The sequence below is a fragment of the Octopus bimaculoides genome, chromosome 7 (assembly GCF_001194135.2).
Source record: "Octopus bimaculoides isolate UCB-OBI-ISO-001 chromosome 7, ASM119413v2, whole genome shotgun sequence".
NCBI classification, from domain to species: domain Eukaryota; kingdom Metazoa; phylum Mollusca; class Cephalopoda; order Octopoda; family Octopodidae; genus Octopus; species Octopus bimaculoides.
Window position 1 is genome coordinate 85565723 of NC_068987.1, and position 5868 is coordinate 85571590.

Here is a 5868-nt window from a genome sequence, read left to right on the forward strand (position 1 = left end):
TATATATATAGATAGATAGATAGGTAGATAGATAGATAGATAGATAGATAGATTTAGATCTAGATATACAACACACATACATATATATATTCTAAAATCTATCATTATCCGGCAGATGTAACAAAGTGACTCAATGGCACGAGTCATACCTGAATGTGTAAATATGTATAAATGCATTTTCGTATGCATACATATTCGGTAAATTTGCATCTTCATTCCGACGGACAAAATGAGTCGCGTCACATGATCCAGCTGCCTGCGGTCAGAGTTCAATTTCCGCCGAGGGCAGCATTACCTTTCATCAGTTCAGAATCGATAAAGTAGCAATCTATAGCAACAGATTGAGGTAACTGTAAGGACGTCGGACTTGATACCTTTTCATATTTATTTTGAGTTTAAATCCCACCGTGGTCTGCATACATGGTGGAATAAACCTGCTGTCAAGTTTGATAGCATTACCTGTCACGATGGTTGTCTTTAGTGGAATTCACTTTGTCACAAGTAATCAGGACTGGTTTCCAGTTTGTGTATAACTTCCTCCATCATTCAACGAAACACAGAAACACTGTAACGGGCATTGAGCACTGCTTTCTTCGTGGAAACTATTTCTATGCTTGTTTCAGTATTGTACTACGCCTCTAGTTTTTTTTTTTCTCCACTGTTTTCGTGGGTAATTTTGTATAGATGATTTGTTTCCTTATAATAGTTCAACAATTTTCAGTGTTTTGTGTGGTCATGCGCATTGTAATTGCTCTGTGTTGTAAGTGTAAGGTTAATAATTACAAATACCCATGTGCACGCGCACCCACGCATATATAAATATAAAATTAAGTGTGACTTCGAGGTATCGCCGGTCGTAGCTGCATTAGAATGTGAAATCCTTATTCGGTTCGCCAATTGCTTTTGGCTCATCTTTTTGATGGTTTTTCAAGTTTGTTAATTAGTTGTAGCTTAATATTGTAATACTGACTTATAAGTAATATCGTTGAACCTAATTCCAAAGCACTTATATAAGACGAACAATAAATTCAACAAATATTTGATAGGAAATGAATTAGCTTATAAAAATCAAAATAAAATATTACGCATATATTTTGATTCAAGAGAAGGAAATATTCAAGCATTTAAAAAAATTCCGAAGAGGCATGTTGATGATCGTTATCGCTTGGTCACAAATCACATGACCAGACAGACAACTGTCAATCGTTTGCTCGAATCAGTTCTTGCGATGGGTAAAAAAACACTAAAACAGAAGAAATCATACAGTTCTATATTTAAGAGATGTGGAATTATGTACATTATTTACATTATTGACATTTGACGGGCATATGGCGTAGTGGTTAAGAACGCGGGTTACTGACCCCAAGATTCCGAGTTCAATTCCAGGCAGTGACCTAAATAATAATAATAATTATGAGAAGAAGAAGAAGAAAAAAAAAGAAGAATAGTAACAATCTCAACATCGAAAAATACCTTAGGAATGAGAACCCAGGTTCGAAATTTCCCCAAGGCACCTGATGAAGGCTGGAGAGTATATCAGCCGAAACGTTGTGTTAACAAAAAATAAGATGAAAACAAGTATCCGTCAAATGTAAATAATGTAGAAGAAATCCTCACTGACCAATGAGAGGGGAGAGACAAACAACCTAAAAATATATCAGCTTGTCTTATTGAACTCAACGAATGCTTTATATTCGTTTCAAATTTTGGCACAATGTCAGCTATTTCGGGGAAGTTGGTTGATGGTTGAGTCGATTACATCAACTGGTACTTATTTTATCGACTCCGAAAAGATGAGAGACAAAATCAACCTCAGCAGAATTTGGAATCAGAATATGAAGACGGAAGAAATGCGGCTAAGCATTTTATCCGGCGTTCTAATGATTCTGGCAGCCCGCTGCCTTGTAAAGATATATACACACATACAACAGGCTTCAGTACAGTTACTGTCTAGCAAATTCATTCGCAAGGTATTGGTGGGCTTGGTGCTGCGCAGTCGGAATGAACCCGAAACTACGTGGTCAGAAAGTGAGCTTTTTAACCATACAGCCATGTATATATGTGTGTGTACGCACACCATATGTTGACTTTAAATTGTAGCACGAGGCCAGCAGTTTGGGGAGGAGGTTAGTCGATTACATCGACCCCAGTGCTAGACTGGTACTTATATTATCGATCCCGAAAGGATGAGAAGCAAAGTTGATCTCGGTGGAATTTGAGCTCAAAACGAAGCGACAGACGAAATGCTACTAAGCATCGTGCCCGGCGTGCTAACGATTCTTATTTCTTATTTCTTTATTGCCCACAAGGGGCTAAACATAAAGGGGACAAACAAGGACAGACAAAGGGACTAAGTCGATTACATCGACCCCAGTAGTAACTGGTACTTAATTTATCGACCCCGTATGGATGAAAGGCAAAGTCGTCCTCGGCGGAATTAGAACTCAGAACGTAACGGCAGACGAAAACATTTCGCCCGGAGGGGTATCGCTTCTGCCAGCTCGCCGCCTAACGATTCTACCACCTTGTCACATTTACGCACACCAAATATTCGTCATGATTTCTTACTGATGTCAACTTTCTAATTTTCAAATTAACTGTAAGAATGAAATAATTCCAGACTTACTTAATAAAAGAATGTAAATTCAGCCTAACATTAAAATTTAGAAATAATACATTTCTAAAGAATTATTATATGTTTACAAGAGCTTGGCAGGCTTCTTCGACTAGCAGGTCATGCTACTCCACACTGATGGCAAACAAAGACTCAGAAACATGTCTCTGGATGCAGGCTTAGCTAGATGGAGGTGCATGTCTCCCCCTTGTAGACATAAGGACACAGGAAATGTGTCAAGGCCGACAGGAAGCGGTGCAGCTTCCTAGGTCTAACCAACAGTAGTATTATTCCTTTCAAGGGACTGTCACATTAAGTTGACAGTATACAACTACTTTATCATTAAAATGTTTAATATTTTGCATCATAATATTGTCTGACCGTTCGGCACGAAGAATATTAGCAACAAATAAATCCCATGTAATAACTCTCTTTCCAAAACTTATAACTTGCGCTATTACCTCAGTCTAGTGGCCTGAACTTAACCATATACGGCATAGCTGCTATTCTAAAATGAAAATTGTCCGTCTTATTGTATACATCAATCACCACAGATTTATTAAAAATCTCAACCGTAATATCCAGATAAATAGTCTTATACTTACATCCTTACAGCTTTGACTAGCCTTCAAATCACCTTAGATAAACGTTACAGAAGTTTTAAGAAAAATAACAATGCAATAAAAATATACTCTATATAAAACAACTACTTAAGTTGCCTAAGAAAACCAAACTTCTTTGTTTTCCATTAGTCACTAAAATAAACTTACACGGCGCAAAATGCACATGAGCTAAAAAATGTTCTACAATTAGCCATAAAATCTTGTTGCCTATACACGTACACTTACACACCAGTTGGATATAATTCTTTTACTATAAATAAATACAATATCTCGAAGAAAAATCTATTAATTTTTTATCATCTTGCAGCCACACATCAGCCTTACCTTTCGGATTTCATAAAAAGAAGTTTGCATTGAAATAGTTTTGCATAAAATGTATTCAGCTTTTTTTTGTCATTGGATGTGGTTTATGTAGTTCTCATTTGGTGATTTAGTGTAATAGTTAAGATAACTCTTGATAATATCTACATTATTTCATGCTCTATACGCACACACAAAAGCGACAGTTTCTTCTTATATAGCGTTTCTTTGGTGGGTTAAATTGTCTGTGATATTTTGTTGTTCAACCTTTTTACACGATAACTCATTTTGAATGAGTATTCGGACTGATGAAACGTGTAAGTAAAAATGTTAATTAAAAAAATCAATCATAATTTACCATGTTAGAAACAATTTCTGATGTTTGAGTTAATTAAAGCGAGATCTATTTTATGGCAGTAATATATATATTCTGATTTTCTAGACATCTTTCCTAATCACCTTTCGTCTGAGGGCCTCTTTATTGTCGACAAGTGGGATAAGCACCGCCCTGAAGCTGTAACTGAAGGAGAAAATGTAACGATGCTTTGGAACTTTCTAGTATATACAGACAGAAACATCACAGCTAATAAACCGGACATTGTTGTGAAAGACCAAACCAATAAAGTTTGCTTATTGATCGACTTAAGTATTCCTTGCGATCATAATATTTCGGCAAAAAAATTTGGCAAGTTCAGAAAACATAAAGATTTGCTCATTGAAATTGAAAAAATGTGACCTCTCCAGGTGGTTACGATACCAGTGAATGCAGGAGCACTTGGAATGATGAAAATGGAGCTGAAAATTCTTCGAAAGTGATCCTTGGCTTACTATCAATGCAAGAAGTGCAAAAGATTGTTTTAACTACTATTCACACGTACTGATAACATTGTCGCTGTGAGAACGATTACCACACATGTAATCTTTCTCCCCATAACGTAATTTCATATTGAAAGTGAACAACCTGGTGTGTTTAATTTAATGACTTATCAATGTATATAGTGAGTTTCTTTGCCGTAGATATCGGGAAGACACTCGACAAGAAATGGAAAAAAATAGAAAGAAGAAAAACTAGATGAAGATAGTGACAATTATTGTTGGGTCCTTGGGGACAGCATCAGAAGGCATCAAGAGGAATATGAAGGGAATCGGAATAGAATGCCCGGTAGAACTGTTATAAAAGGTTTGTATCCATGTCACGGCTAGAATAATCAGGCAAGTACTAGATAGTTAGAAAGAATATAGCATAGTACTGTAGGCTGCATGTAGCAAGCCCGCTACGCATGCAAGGCTCCTGGAGTTCCAACAAAATCTGAGTTACAAAGAAAAAAAATCTCAGCAGTTACCACTGACGTGGAATATTCTGAGCTACACAGATAAGAAGATACAAAATAACTGACTAGACATCACTCTCCTACGGAAGGAGTCCGAAGAAGGGACCTTCATCGCTGTAGCTATTTCTGCTGACCAGAATTTTGTGAGGACAGAACAAGAAAGTTGTGGTGTACAAAACCCTCGTATTGTAAGTGAAACGCAACCACAGAGTCTCAAAAAGTGAGTGCGGCATCTATTGTGATTAGTGTGCTTGGGACCATCTCAAAGAAGGCAATATTCTGGCATGGAAAGCTGCAAATACCAAACTTCATAGGACATACATATTTGGTACCCAAACTCAGAACAGCACATGCGTTGAAGGAAGTGTTGCGTCTCTAAGCTGCCGGAAAGAGGTGAGAAGTGGCATGGGGGTAACACAGGGAACGAAAGAATAATGGAAATAAAGAATAACAGCAGCAGCAACAACAACGGTACTACTACTACTACTACTACTACTACTACTACTACTACTACTACTATTATTATTATTATTATTATTATTATTAGTAGTAGTAGTAGTAGTAGTAGTAGTAGTAGTAGTAGTAGTAGTAGTAGTTTTTTAAACGAGGATATGACCAGAAATGTGGGGAAGAGGGTAACCGATAATAATTTTGACTCAGAATTCAACTCTTTAAACCAGACGTTATTTTATCAATTTCAACATCGCGGAAAACAAATTCGATTTCGTTTCGATGGTAACTTAGAACTTAAAGGGCAATCCTTCATGTCACATTATTTTCATATTTGTCATTTGTAGTAGTATCCATCCTCTCTCTCTCTCTCTCTCTCTCTCTCTCTCTCTCTCTCCCTCTCTCTCTCTCCCTCTCTCTCTCTCCCCCTCTCTCTCTTTCTTTCTCTCTCCTGCTTCTCTCTCTATGTGTGTGTATATATATTTCGGTGCGAATGATTTTTTTATACGGCACCGTTTTTACAATCCTCTAAATAATAATATTGCTGATC